Genomic DNA, 25,836 nt, shown 5'->3' with positions numbered 1-25,836 from the left:
ACACGGACTGAAATAACGAATATTATACAGACTCCCAACAGCAGACCAGAGGAGCGCAAGAATCAAGGCAAAGATTTGAAATGTGAAGAAGCAAAAAACACCCAACGAGAAAAGCAAAATAAAATGGAATCTGAAAATACGAAGATAGTGTAAGGAGCCTCTGGGACAGCTTCAAGCGTACCAACATCAGAATTATAGGGGTGCCAGAAGATGAGAGAGAGCAAGATATTGAAAACCTACTTGAAGAAATAATGACAGAAAACTTCCCCTACCTGGTGAAAGAAATAGACTTACAAGTCCAGGAAGCACAGAGAACCCCAAACAAAAGGAATCCAAAGAGGACCACACCAAGACACATCATAATTAAAATGCCAAGAGCAAAAGACAAAGAGAGAATCTTAAAAGCAGCAAGAGAAAGAAACTCAGTTACCTACAAGGGAATACCCATATGACTGTCAGCTGATTTCTCAACAGAAACTTTGCAGGCCAGAAGGGAGTGGCAAGAAATATTCAAAGTGATGAATGCCAAGAACCTACAACCAAGATTACTTTATCCAGCAAAGCTATCATTCAGAATTGAAGGTCAGATAAAGAGCTCCACAGATAAGGAAAAGCTCAAGGAGTTCATCACCACCAAACCAGCATTATATGAAATGCTGAAAGGTATCCTTTAAGAAGAGGAAGAAGAAGAAAAAGGTAAAGATACTAATTATGAACAACAAATATGCATCTATCAACAAGTGAATCTAAGAATCAAGTGAATAAATAATCTGATGAACAGAATGAACTGGTAATTATAATAGAATCAGGGACATAGAAAGGGAATGGACTGACTATTCTTGGTGGGGAAAGGGGTGTGGGAGATGCGGGAAGAGACTGGACAAAAATTGTGCTCCTAGGGATGAGGACAGTGTGGGGGTAAGGGCAGAGGGTGGGGTGGGAACTGGGTGGAGGGGAGCTATGGGGGGAAAAAAGAGGAACAAATGTAATAATCTGAACAATAAAGATTTACTAAAATAAAAAAAATAAAAAATAAATATACTAAAAAAAATTAAAAACTGCTTAGATGTGTCAGGAAGGGAAGATGAAGAAGTCCACGTTTTCCAGCTTGGGGTATTTACCCATATGAGATTTGGAAGATTACTTCTAGATGATAAAGTGGGATGTGCTCTGTGTTAAAAGTAAACTTACAGTAAGATACACATTAACCATTTGAGCAAAGATGCCTGGCTAGTGGTTGGGTTGAAGGATGAGACACAGGTAGACTGTGGAGACACTTATGGGAATGGTTGAAGCCATGGGATCAGGTGAGAACACCCAGGTGAGCATGAAAAATATTAAGAGAAGAAAGAAAGATGAAAGTAGGAACCACCAAAGGACTGAGAAAAGAAAGAAGAGGAGCCAAGACAAGTAAAAAGAAGGATCAGAGAATTTAGAAGAGGCTTTGCTGAAAGGCTTTGCTGACCGGGAAATCAAGGAATAAAAGGATTAAGACCATGTGCCAGGCACTCCAGATATCAGCTTTGTCTACATATCAGCATATAGGGATGACCAACTGCCCCCTCAAAGCTCAAAGAATGTCAGAGGATAAAACAAAAGCAACAACACAAAACACTTAAATCCTTAAACATGGATCTACCCAGTGCACAATGGAAGAAAAATATAGATGCAGTACAGTGGGAACACAAGGGGGAAAATGTTTCAACACCCCTAGGACGTTCCTAGGAACGTGTCCCCAGGCCCCCATAGAACATCTCTGGGTGTTCTGGAATGAGTAGTTAGTGGGTGTGGGGGCCCTTGCTTCGTGCTGTTATTACTAAGTCCAGGACAACCACTGGTATGCTTGAGTGAACTAAGTATCTACCTTCAGAGGATCATGAAAACTAACGAATGGGCATCTTACTGTTTACATTGCACAGCCTAGTCACTACCTTTTACATTCAGTCGCCTCTTTTTCTAAAGAAAACCAAGAAAATATTTCCCATTACCAGCCCCTTTTTCATGTTTGGCCTTTTTCTTATCATGCAGTTGTTTGGAAACTGTGAAAGAATGGATATTCCAGGTAGGGAAAATCTGTACAAAGTCATGAAAACTTAGTTAAAAATGAAAATAGTTTAGAGCCAATGGGATGGCAAGAGATAAAATTGGAAAGAAAGGCAGGTAGTATCCAATCAAAAAGACAATCGGCACTTCATATCAAGTGGTGAAGGAGACAGATGAGAAAATCACAGAAGTATGCAGGTAGGGCTTAATATATGTGTCGGGTACTGTTCTAATTATTCTACATATATTAACTCATTTATCCTGCATCTGACATAGCTTCTATCATTAGCCTTATTTTACAGATGAGAAAACTGAGGCACAGAGAGATTAAGTAATTGCTCACACAGTTGTAAATGGTGCAGCTCAGATTTTAACCCAAGCAGTGTAGCTCCAGGGTCTAACTATGCCCTTAGCCATCACAACCTAGCATGGGAATCAGACATTTATACTAATAAAAGCCTAGGTGGCCCTCATGCATGACATCATCACAAGATGGCCACATGCACAATGGAGCCCGGCAGCTGCTCCATGAGGTGAGGCCTGGGGTTCCCGCAGCTCTGTGTGGCACAGAGGAGGCTGGTCCCAGCGTCTTCACCACCTGCGTGGAGGAGGCAGGTCCCAGTGGAGGAGGCGGGTTGCGTCAGGGGAGGGCAGTTGTGGGCAATTGGGCTGGCAGGCAGAAGCAGTTAGGGGCATCAGGTAGGCAGGCAGGCAAACGGTTAAGAGCCAGCATTCCGGATTGTGAGAGGGATGTCTGACTGCTGGTTTAGGCCCTATCTGGCAGTCAGACATCCCCCAAGGGGTCCCAGATTGGAGAGGGTGCAGGCCGGGCTGAGGGAATTTCATGCACCTGGCCACTAGTGAAATAATAACAATTATGGTAAGTACTGTGAAAGAAAAAAAAATAGAGGTCAATGAGAACCATTTTTCAGATGGGGAAACCTTAAATTGAGGGTAAATGATCTTCCCATGAAGATCAACCTCATCAATAGTTGAGCTGAATTCGAAATTTGATCCTCCAAATTCATAGGCTAGTTCTGGATGGTATTCTCCTCCCTGGTGTTGCAGCCTTGAGAAGGAGGAAATAAAGTTGAGAAAGGTTTTCACTATGAATCAACTAATAGTGCCTTATTGTGGGACAGAAAGATTTCAATGGGAAGATAATGACTTTGGGTCTTGCTTCCCTGGTTAACAACTGTGAGACTGCAAGTGGGTTCATGGCATTCTGTGCCTTCATCTCCCCCTTTGTAAAATGAGAGTGCAGCACTAGATAATTACTGCAGCCTTAACACCTCTCTTATGACCTCAGCTTTAGATCGGCCTTTCAGTGGGGCTGTGGACACTTCTCAGTTACCTGGAAACTTTAAGATATTTATCAGAGGCAACAAAATTACATTGCCTAAAAGAATAATCTATTTTAAATGTATGTTCGCTAAAAAAAAAAAAAAAAAAAAATAGTTACCTGTTAAGAGATAGAGCTATATAACTGTCAGAAATAAAACCTATCCTATCCTGTTTAAAACCTGTCGTGGCTATAGCAGAACACTCTAAACTATCAGAAATATTTGGCCTGACTACAGCTAAGATGAACAAATACCTATCAGTATGTGACTGTGCCTAGCAGCATGCCTACCCATAATAGATGTGCGAATAGCATTCATCATTGCCCTTATTTATCATCCATTAGCTTCTGTCTCCATATTTCTTATCTCTTGGTGGGTGCTTTCTCATGAATTTATTGTCCTATTTATTCTTTTTTTATGAGCTTGGGCCATTTTACAATTACTCATTGTCTCTCTTAAAAGTGAATTAGCCTCTCATATATATACTAGGGGTCCAGTGCACAAATTCGTGTACCTTGAAAGGAACTGTGGGCTGCGAGGCTGTGGTGGGCCCAGGGGCGGGTCTTGGTCCCTCCTCCGCATCCCTGCCCGGCCCCTCCCACCACAGCCCCCAGTCCCCTGTCTGCCAGCAGCCCCGCTCCTGCCTTCACCACTCCCATGCACTGACAGCTCTGGCCCTGCTCGCACTTGCTGATGGTGCAGAGCAATTGGGGCTGGCACCAGCAGCAGGTGCAAGCAGGGCCGGTGCCATCAGTCGGTGTGAGCTGTGGCTGCTGCTCTGATTGCCACTCAGGAGCAGGGGGAGGTGGAGAAGCCCTCAGGGGCGATCAGGGCCAGCAGTCGCCGCTTGCACCTGCTGATGGCTCCAAGTGATCAGGACCAGCACTAGGCACTGGCAGTGGGTGCGAGAGGGGCCTGTGCCAGCAGCAGGTGTGAGCGCCAGGAGGGACCGTGGTGTGCTGGAGCAAAGAATTTTCAGTAACCACCAAAGGCTAGCCCAGATGATAGCAACCAGTGCCCCACCTTTGTCTGGCACCCCCAATCACCTGCTCCACCATCCCACCGCAGCCAATGCCCACCATGTTTCACACGTGCCCCTGGTGGTCAGCGCATGTCATAGCAACCAGTTGTTTGGTTTTTCCACTTTTCAGTCTATTTGCATATTAGCCTTTTATTATATAGGATTTTTTTGTACTTCTACATGCTTCCCCACTTTTGGAAAAAAATCTTTCTACCCAGTAACAATAGGCCTACCCATCTGCAAATGGGCACATATCTAAGCATTTGTCAGGCAAATTAGCCTGGTTTGATTGAAGACACCAGGTTCAAAGACTCCAGCCTTTGAGAAAGTAAAATGTTTGGGATAAAAATAGAAACTAAGCCTCTGAGGACTGATTGGTATGTCTTTAGACATCTCACGTTCTTAGGCATCAAATGCATCATCATGGTGACATTGGTGAATATAAATGGGCGAGCAAAATCTTTTAGATGAGGGAAAATTGAGATTTGATTGATTGATTCTCTCTGCAAAATAAATGGACTCAAACATAAGTGCAAATTCATATATCGTGGAAAGTTATAAAGAGATTCTCAGAGAATAGTAATGTCAAAAACAAACTAGCATTTATTAAGTGCTAACTTTATGCCCTTGGCATGCTAAGTGTTTTATATGTGTTTTTTAAAGTTAATTCTTACAGCAACCCTGTGAGGTCAGTATTATAATCCTTATTTTGAAAAAACTGAGATTTAGAGAAGTTAAGTAACCAAAAGAATCACTAGAAAAAAGACCTTGATTCAAAAAGAGTGACTAGCTTTGGAGGACTTAAATGGGGGCGTGAAGACAAGCCTCATTTGGGTGGCAGCTGTAACAAATTACCACAAACCTGGTGACTGAAAATAAATCTAATTCATTCTTTCAGAGAAATGGAGGCCAGAAGTCCCAAATAAGTCTTAATAGACTGAAATCAAGGTGTTGGCACAGCTGTACGTTCTCCCATGATTCTAGTGGAAAATTTATCCTTGCCTCTTTCAGTTTCCAGTGGCTGCTGGCATTCCTTGGCTTATGGCTACATCACACCAATCTCCAAGGCCAGCATCTTCAAATCTCTCTCTGTTCTGCCCCCACATTGCCTTCTCCTCTTCTCTGTGTTATATCTCCCTCTGCCTCCACTTAAAAAAAGATATATGTGATTTCAATTAATCAAATCTTTTTCCAGATGAAATAATATGCACAGGGACCAGGGATGAAGGCCTGTTATCTTTGGGGGCTACTACTCAGCCTACTACAAAGAGAAATGGCATTCTCTTCCATTTGAGACTTTCAGTTGTACTTCTCACTCTCTCCTGGACTTCATGACATTTAAAAACAGTAGTACAGTATCTATAGTCAATTACTTATCTATATCTGAAATCCTAAAAGCTCTGAAAACTGAATATTTTTTCCATAAATTTGGTATAAATTCAGTGTAAGAGAAAACTGATTCAAAGTGACATAAGGCTCCTTATTTATCCTCTTGGTATGAATGTTCATACTAGTATATTCACTAATTTTACTTGTTTTACTGGGATATTAGATAATTTACATTATTGCTATTCTAAAATCTAAAAAGATCTGAACTCTGAAATACATTTGAACCCAAGAGTTTTGGATAAGGGATTTTAAACCTATAGTAAAATAGGAGCTAGAAATAATCCCAAAGGATTTCAGAAGTAATGGATCCTGTAAGACAGACTAAAAATTTCTTAAGGACCCTAGAGTATAGCTGGAGCCTTCAGGGAGTCATGAAACCAACACATTTAGGAATTCCTGTGAGATGGTTAAAAAAAATTACTTCTGGGAAGATGATAAGTGCCATAGATAAATGTGCAACCAATAGAAAAAAAGACAAGGTATTCAGAGATTAACACTTTCATCCCGTTATCTCCAGGAAGCATTGTGCCCATATTTGCTTGAGTGTCTAAAGCTCCCCCAACTACCAAGGTTGGAGCCTCAGTTTCTGACTCCTAGGCAACATCTCCTGCTGTGACCACGAGTGAGGAAGTCAATAGAGGGGTGGCAGACAGTCTGCCTGAACATGGAAACACCTGTGCCTCAGCCTCTGCACAAAGCCTGTCAGGGAAGGGCTTCCCCTTTTCCACTTGACCAAGCTCTTCTGAGCTTAAAATGGATGTTAGGGCCAGGAGAATCTCGGATTTTTTTATCATCTTATGGACTCAAGCTTTCCCTGTTGCCATCACTACCACCACCACCAACAGCAACAATAACATCAACAATAACATTTTTCCCTCTTCAATATTGTCCTAGTAAACCTAGTTCTTTCTTTCCAATACATACATGTGGGGCGCGGGTACAGTGTTTTGGCCAGGTTCAAGCCTCGGACTAATGAAAGGACAGGGTCCTCTCATTGCCTCGTGCAAGTCCCAGCTGGAGGGCAGGGCCCTCCCAGCACAATCATAGCCAGCGGCTGTGGTTGTGAGCTTGAACCTATGGTCCAAACACGTAGCCCCACGTGCCTTGTGATAGAGTTCGGGTGCATGTAGTTAAGTGGGGATGAAACTCACGAGAATGCTGTAAACAACGTGATCACACCCCTACTTTGCCTCGTGGCATCTGCTATAAAATAAAGACACGGCTTGTGGGCACTGTCTCCTTATCAGGGAGCAGCGTCCCACTGAGACCCAGCTTTCATTATATTGTCTGTCTTTTCTCAATCCTTTCACCACCACCCCTCCCCCAACTCAGGATCACCCTTGGCTGTGCTGGCACGACACACATACACACACACACACACACACACACAGATACACACGCTTTAGAAAGAATGTGCCTTCAACACCTTGCAGAAGGTGGTCTCATTATACATATGAAACAAGTAAACACTCTTTCTTAGTTATTTGGAAGGATCTAAATACAGACCCTTAAAGTTTATTACAAAAATATTTTAATTTCTAGTGACCATACTAACATACTCCTCTGGGGTCAGCTATTTTGAAAATGCATACCCTTGGCCAAGGAGAATGTGTATTGCCAAAGAGGGCAAATTCATCATGTCAACAAGAAAAGAATTAGTCAAAAACATGAACTACTTTGTAAAGATGAAAGAACTCTAGTAGTATCATTTCCCTTTAGAAAAGATAATGTATTGTTTATGAAGATATCCAGAAAAAAATTATGCTATCTCACTTGGTGATTCACTCAAGTTTGTCATAAACATTCTTCTTCTTCTACTTCTATTTATCATCAATATAAATGGTGACATCCTTTATAATTTGGATGCAATTTTAAGTTGGCCTCCAGATTCCTTATTGGTGTTATGAAGAAAGGAGAGATTGAGAGATTTCACATAAGTAATTTTTTAAAGAAATAAAGCATGCTTTTATAAAAGGCAAAATGTGAAAATGAAATTATAATCATTTTAATGGAAATATTTATAGTTCATTACCCTGTTTCCATATGGAAGGAATAAGTAATGCTTGACTTCTGGCTATTTGATGGACAGCCATTCCTAATAATGGAGCTAGCTTGCTATACCCATATGATCATCTCTTATCAGAGAGAGCAGGATAGTATCCATATGATCAGCTCTTAGCAGAGAAAGCAGGACAGTGACAGACAAGAGGACCCAGGTGATTCTAGCAGCAGCCTCCAAGGCTTCACAAGAGTTCCCTGACCCTCAGTCTTAGTTTGGCCCTCTGGCTCACCTCATGAAGGCAGACACCCCAAATATCTGCAACAGACATCAGTGGCACTGACCCCTTAGGGTTTGAGATGAAGATGGTGGTGCTCTAAGTAGTGAGGGAAGATGGATAATGTTGAGACCCAATATGACTGAGAAAACATACCTAAAAATAAATTTTCAAAGAATATTTTGAGTAATGACACCAACATTTGAATAAATGCACAGTATCCCAAGGGAAATGTGGACTGCTCATTAGAAAGGACAGCTTGGAAAGAACATTGGCTTAGGAGTTAGAGGACCTGGGTTCCAGTCCCTCATTCTGTCTCTTATTAACTGTCTATTACTAGGAAAGGACATGTAATGTCATTGACTCTCAATCTTCAGGTGCAACAATTAAAAATAATAATAATAGCCCTACTATCTACACTAATAAAAGACTGGGGTGCAAGAGGGAAGCTGGAGCTGGCAGCTGGGGGAAGGAAAACCTACTCTTGCACGAATTTCATGCATCAGGCCTCTAGTCTACACTAATAAAAGACAAACATGCAAATTGACCATACCTTTGCTATGCCTTAAGCCATGCCCACCAGCCAATCAGAGCAACTATATGCAAATTAACCCAACCAAGATAGCGGCCACCAGCCACGGAGCTGGAGCAAGCAGGAGGCTTGGTTGCCCCAATGATGGAGGAAGCCAAGCTTCCCGCTTGCCACGGCAGCTCTGAGCTCCACTCAAAGCAACAAAGTTTCAATTATAGAAGGTAAATAAACCCCAGATACCTGCTTTCAGGTGGCCGTGGCCATGGAGCTGGAGCGAGCAGGCTTCCCTCCTGCCCGCCTTGGCAGGCTCTGACCTCTCAAGGCTACAAAGTTTCAATTATGGAAGGTAAATAAATCCCAGAATTTAAAAAAAAAAAAAGGAAAGGAAAAAAGGAGAGGCTAGGAGCGTCTGTCGCTGGGGGGTTTGGTCAACCTGAAAATGGCTCTCAGCCCCTCACCCAGACTGGCCAGGCACCCCAGTGGGGACCCCCCACCCTAAAGGGGGTGTGGCCAGCCTGAAAACAGCCATCAGCCCCTCACCCAGGCTGGCCAAACCTCCATGGGGTGAGGGTCCCCACTGCAGGGGGCTTGACCAGCCTGCAAACAGCCATCAGCCCCTCACCCAGGCTGGCCAGGCACCCCAGTGGGGACCCCCCACCCTGAAGGGGGTGTGACCAGCCTGCAAATACCCATAAGCCCCTCACCCAGGCTGGCCAGGCACCCAAGCGGGACCCCCACCCTGATCCGGGACACCCTTCAGGGCAAACCAGCCAGCCCCCACCCATGCACCAGGCCTCTATCCTATATAATAAAAGGATAATATGCAAACTGACCCTAACAGAAGAATGACTGGGAATGACTGGTCACTATGACACACACTGACCACGAGGGGGCAGACGCTCAATGCAGGAGCTGCCCCCCTGGTGGTCAGTGCGTTCCCACATGGGGGAGCTCTGCTCAGACAAGCCAGGCTGATGGCTGCCAGTACAGCGGTGGTGGTGGGAGCCTCTCCTGCCTTCTCAGCAGCGTTAAGGATGTCTGACTGCAGCTTAGGCCTGCTCCCCACTAGCAAGTGGACATCCCCTGAGGGCTGCCAGGCTGCCAGAAGTATGTCTGACTGCTAGCTTGGGCCCGATCCCCCAGGGAGCGGGCCTAAGCCAGCAGGTGGACATCCTCCGAGGAGTCCCAGACTGCAAGAGGGCATAGGCCAGGCTGAGGGACCCACCAAGTGCACAAATTTTTGTGCACTGAGCTTCTAGTTATATATAAAAGAGAACTTTAAGACTACAATGAGTTAACATATAGGAAGTTTTATAAATTTCAAAGTACAACACAAATATTTATAATCACATAGGACACAACTTCTCTAAAGTTTCCATTGAGAGGGTCAAACCTCTGATGATTGTTAAAAGTCTTTAAAATTTCCCACAGATCTGAATCAAACTTAACCTTGATAGTGTTTTCTACTGTTTAAGTAAAAGCTTTGAGCCTCTATTGACATTGTGTAGAGTAGCAAGGTGAGAAAATAAACATTTAAAAATGTTTTGTTTGTTTTTTTATATTTGGTTCAAAGTCCATTTTCCTTGAATAACCTCAGGGTATAAATGAAGGGTACTAATCCTAGTGCGATGGCAGTTCAGGAAAGCAGAAAGACTTTATTCTTGATGGTAGCTGAAAAGTCAACATCTTGACCTCCAACACTTAGTATGGAAACTATTATAAGAAAAAGAAGAAAGCAAAGCATAGTCTATCAACTCTTCATAAAGGGATTAAGCAGCCCCAATAGCCTCCAAAGTCTTCTCAGATATGTCTGTGAAAAGTTTTTCAAAGGATTCCTTCTGATCCTGTGATGCCGAAATTCCCAGCACTTGCCAATGTGAAAGAATGTCAGGAAATAAAATAATAACTTTGTTTAATATTTATGCTATTCCCTCATATTAAATATAATTTATGCTATTGGTTTTTGTATTACCCTGTTTAATTATGTATATTTGAAGATGCTTTATATTACACATGGTTATCATTTATAATTAAGTAATCCAATATGGAGTTTGTGTTCATGCCCATAAAACATTGGCACAAGGTCCTGTGTCAAGATCATAATCCTCCTCTGTATCATTCTTGCTACCAGAAACTCAGGTCTAATTTACAGCATATTTTCTATAAATACCTCATCCTAAATGTAAATATGCCTTCTTTGTTCTTAACATAATTTGATGTTTTTTTTGATGGATTGGAGTCATTGTTGAGTGTTAGGAAAGTGCAGATGAGATGTTGGATGAGGTGTCACCAGTGCTGGCCTTCGCAAGTCAGACTACCTGAGTTGTTCTCATTGAATGTCTCTCCTAAAGGTCATTGGTAAACTTCAGATTAAGACATCAAGGTCTTTCTTCTTCATTCTCATTCTACTTAATATTTCTATAACAATCTCTTCTTTCTTAAAATGTTCCTTCCCTTTGCTCAAGATACCACTTGCTCATTGTATTATGTGTGTCCTCTGGATGTTCCTCCTTATTCTCCCAAGCTAGCTCTTCTTCCATCACTTAGTCTTGTCTTGTACCATCCTTGGTCTGCTTCCCTTCTTGTGCTATGTGATCTCTAAGAAATCTCAACTACTCCTATGGATTCAACTATTCTCTATAAGATGACAGCACCCGAAACTATCTCTTTCCCTTACTGCTCTTCGCACATGCTTATTTGGATGTCAGTAGGACATTTCAACCCAATGTTCCAGAGACTCCTCAAGTTCAATTTATCTAAAACACAAGTAATTAATCTCTCTCCTCCTGTGAACCACAGTTAACAGCTTCATTATCTCTTTTCTCTCCCAAGGGTCATCAACTTTGAAGTCTTCCTCACCCAATCAAATTGTAGTCATTCTATGCCTGTAATGTTTTTATAGCATTATTTCACCACTATTTCCTTGTTCAGGTTCTTATTCATTAACTCAGATAAGAGAAAGAACAAATATGTTCAAGTGCTCATGAGACACTCTATATACATTTTCCATTCATCCCTTCAAGAACCATATAACACAAGTATTATTTTCATCATCATGTTTCTGTTGAAAAAAAAACCTGAGTCCCAGAAAGATTCAAATATTAGCTAAAGGTTATAGAGCCACAATGGAACTTGATTTTAGGTCTGACTAGAAATCTTGGTCTCCTCCCCCCTCCCATCTTGGTGTTTCTTTATCCCAAATAGTCTTCCTATCACTGGTCACTCCTCTCCCCTGACCAGTCATTTCTAGCACTGACCTCTACTCACTTTTGGTGGAGCAGTTCAGTGGTTTGTGGGCAAGGTGTTATTTTTATGCCTGCACAGTATTTTAGTCAACATTTTATATTTCAGAAATCACACAACTCCATCAACAACAACAACAAAAAACCCACAGTTCATCTTTTCTTTAAAATGTCAGACAGTCCTGGAATGCTAGGCCAGTTTCTCACACACCAATAATCAATTGACTCCACCAAGTGCTGGGTGAAAACTTTTGACCTAGCTGTCATTCTACAGTTCAGCTGGCTCCGTCACTCTCAGGTATCTGTCATGTATGCCCAGTACCACTTTATCACTGAGGTTTTTTTCATTAAGCTTATACTATTGCATTTCTAAGAACAAATTGTTTCATTTAATAACATTGCTTGTGTCACTCTATTGTAATTTGAGTTTGCAATCCCTAGTCTATAAGTGTAGTAGTCAGCTTGAGCTACCATAACAAAATACCATAGACCGGGTAGCTTAAGCAACAGACATTTACTTTCTCACAAATCTGGAAGCTGGATCCAGCATCAGACTGCCAGCATGGTCAGGTTCTGGTGAGAGGTCTCTTCCTGACTTGGAGATGGCCACCTTTTGGCTACATGGTCACACGGCATTTTCTTGGTGCATGAGATCTCTCCCTCTACTTAGAAGGCCTTCAATTCTATTCAATTAGGACACCACTCTTATGACCTTATCTAACCTTAATTATCTCCTAAAAACACTATCCTATCTCTAAATATAGCCACATAGGGAGTAAGGACTTTGACATGTGAATTGGAAAGGAGGGGGGCAGGGGGAGCAATTCAGTGCCCCATAGCAATAAGCATAATAATAATTATTATTGATTACCTAGTATATACCAAACACTGTTCTAAGTACTTTGTGTGTGTTACTAATTTAATACTCACAATAATTATATAAGTACTTTATATAATTTTATTCATTTTTCAGATGAGGAAATAGAGAGTAGCAAGGAAATGTCCCCGAATCCTACAACCAACAGGTGGCAGAGGCCTGAATTTGAACCCAGGTGGTCATGTTTTTAATTTCTACTTAATGTTGCTTTTTAAACCCCTGAGAGTTTAAAAGTGGAACTTCCCTTTCCAATTCATTTGATATGTTTTTGATTTTATTGGGGAAAATGGAAGTAGGCCTAAAAAGGAGCGATTTCTTTTTCTGGGTTATTCTAACATAATGTGGTACTTACTGTGTCATATGATACCCTGCACTTCAGGTTTCTGGAAATCTCTTTTCACCTAAGTGAGATGTTGCTTGTTCTTAATTTTTTCTTATATCACTTTGACTTATTTATAGCTCACAATGGAAACAGAACCGGAGAGCTGACCTGGAATGGATGTGCTCTTGTGAGATGCATCATCCTGGCTGAAACACAGCCCCACAAAGAAGAAACTGAGTCTACCTGATTCCACAGCATCATATGAAGGAGCCTGTAAAGCATGTTGGACTAAGCTCTTTATGGCCCTGGTTACCATTTCACACGGATTTCTCTCATGGGGTGGGTATGAGCATGTAATGAAAGGTCAGAATTCAGTATTTGGAGAAGTGGGACAGCAGGAGAAAGGGAAATGCCCAAGATTTGCACAATGTTTCATCCATTGGTTTTAACTTACAACTCCAGCAAATGTCTCATCAGATAATATCTGATGTTTGGTAAAACTGCATTTTTCAGAGCATTATGACATGCATTATCTAATTTTTATCCTCAGCATAATTTTATAAGGTATCATTCTTATTAACATTCTCATTCTATAGACTTTTAGAAAGGTTTAAAGGCATGCCCAAGGACACAGAGGCAATTAATAGTGGGATTAGAATTTGGATCCAAACCCTGCCATCCTCAAATCCCAGATTCTTCCCATGAGACTACAATGGCTCAGATTTGCCAGGTTAACTGGTTGGCCTTTCATTGTCAGTTACTCCCCTTGGTGTATGGCAGCTGTCCAACAGGAAAAGTGATAAAAAAAAGTTTCAGATTATTCACAAGCTAAAAACAAAACAAACAAAAAACAGCATCTGAGGAATGCAGAGCTAACTGGGTAGTAATTAGGGTATAGTGGTGGTGACAGCCAGAGAATTTTCCATTCCTGTCTTTCATGCTAATGTACTGGTATCTCTGTCCCTTTAGGAAACCACCATTTTGATAATTCCTTTAATCCTTCCCTGGTCATTGCACCTGGTATTCTTGTAGGGGGATTTATACTGCCCATGACCCATGCATGTGTATGGATATGTGCATGATCCAGTTGGAACATGGTATGTGGAAGATGAAATGTGGTGCTTACTTTGTCATATGATACCCTGCAAGAAATGTTAGCCTTTCACATGAAGCAAATTAGTTATTCAGTGCTGTGCCATTCCCAGCCTTTTTGTATTATCTTTATCTCCATTAGCTTTTACTATATGGTATTAAAACAAATATTTTAAGGTCTCTATTCTTCTTCTCGTGTGTTCTTTTTTTTTTTAATTAAATCTTTATTGTTCAGATTATTACATTTGTTCCTCTTTTTTCCCCCCATAACTCCCCTCCTCCCAGTTCCCGCCCCACCCTCCGCCCTCACTCCCCACCCACTGTCCTCTTCCATAGGTGCACGATTTTTGTCCAGTCTCTTACCGCATCTCCCACACCCCTTTCCCCACCAAGAATAGTCAGTCCATTCCCTTTCTATGTCCCTGATTCTATTATGATCACCAGATTATTTGTTCACTTGATTCTTCGATTCACTTGTTGATAGATGCATGTTTGTTGTTCATAATTTGTATCTTTACCTTTTTCTTCTTCTTCCTCTTCTTAAAGGATACCTTTCAGCATTTCATATAATACTGGTTTGGTGGTGATGAACTCCTTTAGCTTTTCCTTATCTGTGAAGCTCTTTATCTGACCTTCCGTTCTGAATGATAGCTTTGCTGGATAAAGTGATCTTGGTTGTAGGTTCTTGGTATTCATCACTTTGAATATTTCTTGCCACTCCCTTCTGGCCTGCAAAGTTTCTGTTGAGAAATCAGCTGACAGTTGTATGGGTATTCCCTTGTAGGTAACTGAGTTTCTTTCTCTTGCTGCTTTTAAGATTCTCTCTTTGTCTTTTGCTCTTGGCATTTTAATTATGATGTGTCTTGGTGTGGTCCTCTTTGGATTCCTTTTGTTTGGGGTTCTCCGTGCTTCCTGGACCTGTAAGTCTATTTCTTTCACCAGGTGGGGGAAGTTTTCTGTCATTATTTCTTCAAGTAGGTTTTCAATATCTTGCTCTCTCTCATCTTCTGGTACCCCTATAATTCTGATGTTGGTACGCTTGAAGCTGTCCCAGAGGTTCCTTACACTATCTTCGTATTTTCGGATTCTTTTTTCATTTTGCTTTTCCAGTTGGGTGTTTTTTGCTTCTTTGTGTTTTGAATCTTTGACTTGATTCTTGCGCTCCTCTGGTCTGCTGTTGGGTGTCTGTATAATATTCTTTATTTCAGTCAGTGTATGCTTAATTTCTAGTTGGTTCTTTATCATAACATTGAGGGTCTCATTAGATTTCTTGAGGATCTCACTACATTTATCGGCGGTCTCACCAGTCTTTTCGAGGGCCTTACTAAGTTTATCGGCAGCTTCTAGACAGTTCTTGAGAGACCTTAAAAGTGTGGTTTTGAGCTCTATATCTTCCATTTCTGACATTTGCGTCCTGTTTCTTTGTCTCCGCATTTTTTTATCTTTTCTTGGTGCACCCCCTAGTGGTTTTTGTGTGCAGTCTTGTAGTTAAGCCTTGATTGTTGTCCGTAATACCAGGGGTGATTTGACCTCCAGGCTAACTGGCTATGAGAGTCAGCTGTGTCTGCAGTGGGAGAGCTTCTGTGCTGGATCTCTAGGACGGTGCTAATCTAGCCTTTGCCTGAGGCTATCCGGCAAATGGCGCTGCACAGGGCTTGGGCGGGGCGGGTCCCCGGGGATCTACAGGGCGGGCCAGATTGAGCAGTTATGGCTGCTCTCAGTCCCGTCCCTAGGGGCTCTGCCTCTCAGAGTCCCAGCAACTGCTGCAAACCTCGGAGAGAAAGCTGCCTTCGAGTTCTGATCGAAGCCAGACAGTCCCGCTTCTCCCATTTGAGTCTGGGTCCCTAGAGACTCGCCCGGATCTGGAGCTCAGAGTCTGAAACTCCCTCCCGATTGAAAACAACAACCGCGCCCTCCGCCTCCAGCCCGCTCCGTGCGCGCACTCCGCACCTGAGTATTTCACTTCAGCACTGCGCCTCCTCTGAGTCTGGGTATGATATTCTCTTTCCTCCTAGTTGTAGAATTTCCACTCAGCCAGCCTTCCTGTGGTTCTGGATGATGTCTGTTCTGTCCTTTAGTTATATCTCTGAAGTGGTTGTTCGAGGCAGCAATCTCTGGCGTTAACCTATGCCGCCATCTTGGTTTCTCCTCGTGTGTTCTTTTTTAATATCAGGGGATCTTTTATATTCATTTTTGTATTGCCATTGTCTAATACTACCTGCTATTGGAAGAACTCTTCTTTCTCTACACCCCAATTCCCATGGTAATAAATGCCCATGAGTATAGTACTCCAGGCATCTGTCTGGCTCTTCGCTCACCCCTTTATGATCTCCATGCCTCCTTGGAAGGAGAGTGGGGAACTTCTCTAGTTGGCAAGTGTAATGGGTAATGTTATGTATTAACTTGACTGAGCCATGGGGTACCCAGAGAGTGGTCAAACATTATTATGGGTAGTCAGTGAGAGTGTTTCTAGATGAGGTTAACATTTGAATCTTTAGAGTGAGCAAAAGACATTGTTCTCCTTAGTGTCAGTGGGCCTCACCCAGTCAATTAAAGAACTCAATAGAACAAAATGAGCTAAGTAAAAAGGAACTATTTCTGCCTGGCTGCTGATCTGGGACATTGATTGGTCTTTGCTGGCCTTAGGGCTCATGCTGAAACACTGACTCTTGGGCATCTCAGATTTTCCAGCTTTCATACTGGAGCCACACACCAGCTCTCCTGGGCCTCCAGCTTGCCAACTGGAGATCTTGGGACTTCCCAGCCTCCATAATGGTGCGAGCCAATTACTTATAATAAATCTCTTTACATGTATACTAGAGGCCCAGTGCATGGATTTGTGCACATTGAAAGGAAATTAATTAGAAAGTGGCCGGTGGGGCAGGACTGGGCGAGACAGGCCAGACATACCCTGGATCCAACCTCCTGAAGTCCCTCCCCAGCTGGCCGCACCTGGGGCGGCGCTGGGGCTCAAAGGGAATCTGCGGAGTGAGTTGGGTCCCTCCAGCAGGTGGGGTCCCTTGGCCTGGCTTGCGGGGATCAGCCGAAACCGGCAGTCTGACATCCCCCAAGGGGTCCCAGAATGCAAGAGGGCATTCTGCAAAGTTGCTGTCATTCTGCTGCTCCTGGGTTGAGCGTCTGCCCCCTGGTGGTCAGTGCACATCATACCTATTGGCTGGTTGGCCAGTCGGCAGGTCGCTTAGCCTTTTATATATATAGATGTGGCAGACAATCATGGATCACTCGGGAAGGAGTGGACCTGCCTTCAGAAATTTCTCTCCACTGTGCTGAAACCTTAGTGAGCAAGTTGGTCAACATATTTAACTTGGAGAGTGGTCATCATGTTAGTAAGTTTATATGGTCATTTTGTCAATTAGTCTTACTGGTAATAATATTTTGATCTTCATATTTCTGACTGTGCATCTATCTTTGAAATGGTAAACATGAGACAGGAAAGGGTGATAATATTTATGGAGACTCCAAAACCCCAATGAAGGTGTTTAAGAAGTGTTTGTGAATGAAAGAAATGAATGTATAACAAGATCTCTGATCACTGTCCTTTATAATGGTACATCTTTCACAGAGAAGTTTGTTTTGCCCTGTGCTCAGTGAGCGTGTTTCTAGATGAGTGTTTCTAGATGGAAAATATACATAATGGTCAGAAACTTGCACATTTGAGTTTCAAAAATGTGTATGTGGCATGTAGTTCTGTTAAAAATGCTTAGAAGCATGAATAATTAGAGGAGGCTCTGACCTTTTTTTAATTTAAATTCTTTATTGTTTAAAGTATTACATGAGTCTCCTTTTTCCCCCATTGACCTCTCCCTGACCACCCCCACCCCCCACCCCAAGCACAAGCCCTCACCCCCTACTGCCTGTGCCCATTGGTTTTGCTTATATGCATGCGTATAAGTCCTTTGGTTGATCGAGGGTCTGACCTTTAATGAGTAAGCATCACGGCCTATTCCATACGTATCCACATCTGTACATTTCTGTATGTGTCAACACTCGACTTGAAGCTAATTTTAGTCTATTGCTTAATTATAAAGTGTCTTTGGAATGGTCGTCCAGAAAACCTACCCATGCTTCTCCAGCTCCGTGTTCTGGGCCACTAACCCTCTTTTCCTGTATATGTGTTTATGTGCAGGGAGAATGGAAAAGGAAAGAGGGACAATGTGCATGTAATTGGGAAATGCAAAGGTTTCCTATGGGTCTTTAAAGAGAGTTTGGTAACTTTCCCTGAGATATGATCACAGCAATTCTCCTTATCTGTCAGTTTCATTAAAGAAAGAATTAGGACAGTGATGGAATAAGGGAGCCAAACCCCCACTTCCATCAAAACAATACTAGAATAAGAAAACTGAAGGACATTAGTGCTCCCAGAAGCCAATGAGGGTAGGGTACTATAATAAGTTAGTTGTTGTTGTTGTTTTATATCACCTGACCAGAAGGAAAGAAGGGTGGGAGGGAAATGAGCGGGCTGCATAAAACACACAAGTTACAGATCAGAGCATTTTGGGTTATTGAAATGGAATTTCAAGAATAATCATTACTGATTGTGAGTCAAAAGTAAAAACTCCCTTTGCTCTTCCTTGTGCTAAAATCCAATATTCTACTCCAGCAAGGCACCCACTGACGGCCTTGCCCCTCGCGTGGCTGCTAATGTTAGCTTCCTCCCTGGGAGCATCTCTAGAACTGCAGCCGCTGCCAGAAATGCCTGGCACCAGATTCCTCTCCAACTCAGTGCCTAATGCCATTACACGTCCTACAACAGCTGCACCGATGCCTCAGTGAGCCATTTCAGCGTTTCAGAAAGGATAAAGAACTGCCATTTACTTATGCCCAACACTAATCCAAACATGATCTTTCACAAAATGATTTAAATAAAATGGCCAACTGGGCTGATAACAAAACGTTTACGAATAAAGCTTTCAAGGAGAACTTCTTCCCAGCACCATGAAACATGCTATGTGTGCTACAGACATCACGCATACGGAGTAGGGCAGAGAGAGCAAGATGTCATTATGGTTTTCCTCCAAGCACAGTACACAGGTTCGCCTGCTTTCTTGTCTATATGGTACCTTTCAGCTCACCTCTGTCATTGAGTGGTCACACACAGCTAGGTGCCCTCATTCACAAGCAGTCATTGCATCCTGCTCAGCAAGTACCTGGCGTCCAAGATAAATAATAATCCACCCCGTCCTCTCCCTTCACAGCCTACGCATGGTCAGCAAACTGCGGCTAGCGAGCCACATGCGGCTCTTTGGCCCCTTGAGTGTGGCTCTTCCTACGCCTTAGGAGTACCCTAAAGTTACTAACAATGTACCTACCTATATAATTTAAGTTTAAAAAATTTAGCTCTCAAAAGAAATTTCAATCGTTGTACTGTTGATATTTGGCTCTGTTGACTAATGAGTTTGCCGACCACTGGGTCGGTGAGCAGGTTCTTACACAGAGACATGCAAACACACATTGTAGATGTTCTGCCTGGCCTCTGCTTGGGGTGAAGTGGGGGTTTCAAAGGAGAAAGTGGCCACTGTCTTTGAGAAGAAGCAGAGAAGGGAATGGTTCGCAGAGGATTCCACCTTAAAGATGATCTGGTCCAGCTTTTTTCCAGCTACACTTCCCTGAGGGCTACATGGCTCAGAAAGTGAGGTGCTGGGCCTTCCCCCACAGCTTCCAGCAGAAAGCATCACTCCATCAATTGCATACGGAAGTGGCAAGCGAGGCATTGTTCATAAAAATATTGTCAGCATTTGGCACACAAATTCCTCCAGGTGAGCATTCTATTCAGGAAGAGAACAGGACTTCTGCTGCCTGGGAGGGCAGGTGGGCCTGTGAAAGGTGGAGTCTGGAGACCTCAGGTAGAGGGCTAGTCTCTGCATGGGAAGCAGAAACCTGGGAAGGTCAGCGAGCAAAGGAAGGAACACGAGAGAGGAGTGAAGGGAGAAGGGTCAACATGCCAGGGCTTGGAGCCCAAGTTTTAAAAAAGGGCAAAAATGTTTAGTGGCATGATTCTCTACCAGGAAATTTAAGCTGTTTGTTTGTAAGCTCATTCATTTTCTCCCCAAAATTGGTAATTTATTTTTCTCCATACACTCAGACTCTCATTACTGTTGTTTTCAGTGGGAATGAAGGTAAAGAGCCAAATGTTATGCTTGAATCCATGATGTGCAGAAGACAAAGCAGGGTCCCTCCCAAGTGCAGTGGCATCCACGGGATGAAGCCCTGGGATTGGTACTTCCACGGGGTGTGGACTGAAGCTTGAGTTAGCCCTTCTAGATTTTTAAGGCCAGCGTGTCCCTAACACCTGGGCCAGGCAACAAAAATTTCATTTGAAAAGAAAAAGCGGGTTAGGTATGCACCTAAGATGTGTTTGGAAGCCATTTATTTATCCAAGCCCTTCACTTAGTGATGAAAAACTACAGGCTCCAAAGGTGAAGAGGTCCATGTGAGGTCACTTTCTATCTCTTAACTGGCAGAGTCAAGACTGGAACTCATTTCTTCTGACCAGAGAGAGGACAGGCCTCTGTCCACAATGCCAAGTTCAGGTTCAGCAATCTGCTAAAACCACGGTGTTTATAGGGAACAGAAAAGTTAAATACCTACAAGTCCCAATTTCAATCCTGCAGTGCAGTAAAGAGAACATGGGCTTGGGAGGCAAAGCGACTCGTGGATTTTGCTGTGCAACCTCAGGCAAGGGCTTTAATCTCCCGGAGCTTCAGGTTATTGTCTTAAAATGGAGCAATAGTACTTACCACACAGGCAGAATTTCCAAAACTTAATAAAGCAAAATAGGTAAAGAATATGCCATATACTAAGCAATGGATAAATGGAAGCAATTATTATTGCTATCAAATGGAGACCTTTACAAATGTACCACAAGATTTATTTTAAAATGCTTTTTGCTTAATTATAAAACGAATTCATTTTCATGGTCAATAATTGAGAAAATAAAAGGGAATTTAAAAAAAAAAAAAAGGATTTCCCACATTCTTTGGGCCCTGAAACAACCACGGACAGCACGTTGATGTATTTCAGCAGCAAAGATTTAGGATGTGCCCTGTGTCCTGTGCCTTGTAACCTTCCAAGGGCACTCAATTTAGAAGACAAAATTGGCAGGAATGGAGTCTTTTCTACCATTTCTTGTTTGTTTTATTAATTTTAGGGGGAGTGGGAGAGAAGAAATACACAGATATAAACCATGCCAATACAATCATTATCACATTTTAAAATCATATTTTCATCCCTTTTTACAACTAAATCAGTTCCAATGTAGTGTCTTTCTTAATGTTCTTAACAGCCCAGGGCACTTGGTATTATTATTATTATTATTATTATTGTTATTATTATACACATTTTACAGATGATGAAATTGAGTATCAGAAAAGTTAAATGATTTACTCTAGGTCTTCCAGGTAGTGAGAGCTTGGACTGAAGCCTAGGATTTTTGACTCAAAGCTGGTGCCTCTCTGCTCATTAGCCTTACCAATGTGCTCTTTCTAATTAGCCCCAAGCACCTGAATGGCCTCAAAGATAAATTAGGAAGGAGCACAGTGAACTAGTGAAAGCACAGGAGTGCGAGTCCGAAGACCTCGGTGTCACACCTGCTTTCAGTGCTGGCAAATCACTCACTTCCCTGGGCTTCCAGGTTTCTCATGTGATGAAAGAGAGGGGGTGATCTCTTGGGGGAAGGGTGGTACCTGCTGATATTGAATTCTATCAGTTTAAGGCACATGAAAACGTTGATAATATTTTTGATCTGATGCTTTTTAAAAAATATTCTCTAAAAATGTAACTACAGTGAGACCCCTTCCACCTAAAATGTCAAAAATCCCCCATGGGGCTCAAGCAAGAGAATGTACCTGCCCTAGGCCTAGATCACCTGTGGCCCCTGGAGAAATTCATTTTGAGAATCTATAGTATTGCGGGCTCTAATTTGGCAGAGAGAACTCAGCCAAATATGAATATCTCAAGTGGAAGTCCAAATATTAATATCTATTTTCCAAGCGTGTGGGGCTCACCCAGTTGAGTCCTGATGACTGTTTTATGATGTGGTATCTTGTATTAGCTGGATGTCAATTTGAGATTTTTGGAACACATATGCTTTTGAACCAGATTTTAGGAAAGATGGTAAGAATAACTACTTTTTGTGGGACAATGGGGGAAGACTCACCGGAGTTAACATGATATGCTGAATTCTCTAGATCTTAACATGATAGGCTGAATTCTTAATCCAAGGAGTGCCTGACGTAGTCATCAGTATCCAGGATGTCCAGCCAGGGAAACTCAGGCACCAGCACCTGCCGAAAACAGATAAATTGTTGCCCGGGTCCTCCTGACCTGACTTTGCTGACCTCAGACGGTAGCAGCTCCCTTGCTCACGGAAGGCAGGAAGGACAGGGGCCCAGCTGTTGCATTGCAAAGGGAGAAGTAGGTGGTACCTCTCTCCCATGCTGAAAAAGCAAAGGCCTTCTGAACACATTCCATTTCCTAGGTTGTTAAACAAACTCAAAGATGATGATTTTCTAAGCCATATGCTTAACCACATGATCATGCTTTTTCTTTGAGTTCTGTTTCTATATATTTCTCACCCTGGCATTCATGGCCCCCACATAGCTACACAACCTCTCTTACTATTCCTTGCCCAGGTTTGCCTGTCCTGCAGGCTGAACTCTGTTTCCCCTTCTTCTCCCTCCCAACAAAGAAATAACTCTCACCTCTTTACTACCTGTCTACATCCTTTATATCCTCAAATCTCAAAAGCAGTCACACCTTCTCCATGAAGCCTTCCCTGGCTAGCATGCCAGCATACAGCAATAGCTGACATCTCAGATGCTACGTACAGCACCTGTTACCTGTCCCACACCTTTAGTTCCTAGTCACACACGGTCCTTCATTCCACAGGTGTGTCATGAGTACTGCAGAGCCCATCAGCTCAACCAGATGACCATTTCCTTGAGAGCAGGCACTCTATGGTAGAATCATGCAGTGCACATCGAGACGGACAGAAGAGCGTGGGTTCAAACACCAGGTTTTGTTGACAGATACCTGCATGCAAATCCCAGCCACATCTTTTACTTGTATGTGACTTTGGCCAGGAGCCTAATATCTCTGTGTACCTGTTTTTTCATCTGTAATATGGGGGATATTGTTATACTCCTGCCTCTCAGGTTGTTGGAGAATTTTAGGAGGGTGTGTGTGTGTGTGTGTGTGTGTGTGTGTGTGTGTGTTTTCAGGAAACATGCTTAGGATAGGACCCTACACTCAATTGTTGTTGGCCACATGTAAGAAGGGCTCAACCTACTCCATTCTCCATTCTATGGACCATGGGCTATAGGCATGAACAAATTCCATCAAATAATGGGAAGAAGGGATGGAGGGCAGACCTGGACTCAAATAATGAACCTACAACATAATCAGCATGATCATAGAGGAAAACACAAAAACTGTGTAGCCCCCAGTGCCTGACACAGGGCATTGCGGTACTAGGTGCCCAATCCATGAGGAATGATGATTTCATTTGAATGGTGCTGGTGGAAATCTATTAAGTTGGTAATCACATACACCGTACCTCAAAAGAGTCCTTTAGTGGCTTTATAATGCAGAAACCACAGACGGGTTCAATTTGGCAGTGTTATTAAGCAAATAAATGGATTTTTAGATATTTAACTTCTAATCATATGTGAACTTCAGGAAGCTAAATGCTCCAATGACACTGCTAAATACCTCTTTGTTAGAAAGCCATGGTTTGACTTTTGAGGCAAAGTCGAGAGCCTAAATTCAACCCCATTAGTTCATATTTTGTCCAAAATGCAGTTTATAATGAAGCCAGCAAATTAGGTCCCTTGATCATAAACCTCACAGAAGGAAAGCAAACAGAGCATGAATCAAAAAGGCTTTAGACAGCAGTTGGCTATTAGTAACATATAAATTAAGTGTAAAATCAAAGGGGGGGTTTGAGTTCAGTGGTTACGGTCTCCGTGTAACTTAACACAAGCAATCTGAGTACAAATAACCGTAATACTACGACTAACGACGAGGATGCAAACTCTTTCATTATGTTTCTTGACAAAATGACAAGCTCACAAAGTTTGAGTGTGCCTCCTATTTTAATTCATTGCCACTGCCCTTCACTTGTCAGCTGCTTGTACCAAGTTGTTGTAGCCCAGATGGTGTCGAAACATCACAAGCTGCTCCCAGACCTCCTCTGTATTTTTGAACAATGGGGTGAGTCACCGTTAGCCACAAGTGTGATTCTATTACCACTCGCGGTTTGTATCACCAAACTTGCACAACTCTGCCTGAATCATGTTAATTAAGTTTTGAGTACTGCTATTTAAAGTTATTTAATTTTCCCCTAGAGTTACACAGAGTGGGAACTCGGCCCATTGCTTTCAAAGGAGTTTGAAAACTCCCAGCCGACCCCATTGTTTTCCTACATATTGGGAGAATGTTAGAACACACTGCAGCCGCTCCTCCAACTGTGGAAGCTCCTTCCCAGTCTCTGCGGTCTATTGGCTAAATTTATATTGACGGATACTTCAGAGCATGGATTATTGAGCTAATAGACCACAACGCCTCGCTATTGTGTACATCAGAACCGTCACGCCTGTTTATAAGGCAGATCTGTTCCACGTGATTGCGAAGAAAAGGATATAAGAGAGAAGAGCTTTGAAAAGTCGCCTCACTAGCACTGATGATGTTAGTCTTGTAAAATCATCTGTCTAGAAAACCTAGAGTACTCCAAGAACACTCATGCCTCATAATGGCCTATAAATGCTTTTGTAAGAGTTCCAAAAAAGTGCACAACCAGTACATTTCTGTTTTCTATTTTTGTGCCTTAAAAAAAAAGTAGAAATAGCCAACGGGCTGGAGTTTTTTTCCCCTTTGACAATTTGTGAGAAAAAAAAAAAGTTCACTCTAAGGCTGAAATTTTGTGTGCCAAGTTTTTGCTTGGAACTAATTTTTATGGCTAAGTTATAAAGCCCCTGAAAAGGGGGTGGGGGGCTCAAATGGAAATGCTGACACCGCTTTATCCACAGTGGCCAGGAGGGAGGGGCTAGAATGCCTGTTTGCACCCTGTTTACTTTATTGTCCCCCGAGAGAAGTCTCTTGGCCTAGTCCTGGGCATTTTACTTGGCTTAAAAGCATACGTCTATTCATATGTTCCGATTATCTCTGGTTTGCAAAGGAGCTGACATGGAAGCCTTCTCTGAAATGAATCTGTCACCCACTTGTAGGAGAGGACAATTTTTTTTTATTGTTTTACTTTTAATAGATTTCATTATCCCAGAGACACACCTTCCCCTGGATTTCACAGCAGTAACTACCAATAGAAAGTGGGAGCAGTTCAAGTTTCCTCTTTAATAGTTCTTTAAATCTTGATTTCTAACAATTGTCTGCTGGTAAAATTAGAAAAATTAATGATGAGCTGTTTGTGCAGATTCAACAATAATGTGAAATTGCTTGGACACAGGGATATGGGGATCTGAATTACTTTTCGTCTACATCACTACTAGTATCTTAAGGTGGCTATCTAATAAACGTATTTGAAGTAGAAAGATTATAGTTGGAAACTTTGAGAGAAGGAAGAGCCTTTTTAATTCTCCCAGCTGCAGATGCTGTTCAAAAAATACTCAGTGACTGCTGTAAAAACCTCAACCTCAGAGCCCTACATCCTGATCATGTCCTAAAAA

At 42.4% G+C, this 25,836-nt stretch overlaps 1 long non-coding RNA gene across 3 annotated transcripts in view; it reads right to left on the bottom strand.

The window, feature by feature from the left end:
• LOC118677602 overlaps nt 1–25,836 on the bottom strand; it is a 113,008-nt gene that overhangs the window by 62,178 nt on the left and 24,994 nt on the right. For 2 of the 3 annotated variants that reach the window (XR_004974431.1, XR_004974433.1), the window contains one exon: nt 22,314–22,440. The exons of the other annotated variant lie outside the window; for it this stretch is intronic. This is a non-coding gene — a long non-coding RNA (uncharacterized LOC118677602). The remainder of the gene's footprint in view (nt 1–22,313; nt 22,441–25,836) is intronic. 3 annotated transcript variants of the gene reach the window in all.

The sequence above is a fragment of the Myotis myotis genome, unplaced genomic scaffold (assembly GCF_014108235.1).
Source record: "Myotis myotis isolate mMyoMyo1 unplaced genomic scaffold, mMyoMyo1.p scaffold_m19_p_2, whole genome shotgun sequence".
NCBI lineage: Eukaryota > Metazoa > Chordata > Mammalia > Chiroptera > Vespertilionidae > Myotis > Myotis myotis.
The sequence above is the reverse complement of the archived record's forward strand: the minus strand, read 5'-3'. Positions and strand labels throughout refer to the sequence as shown.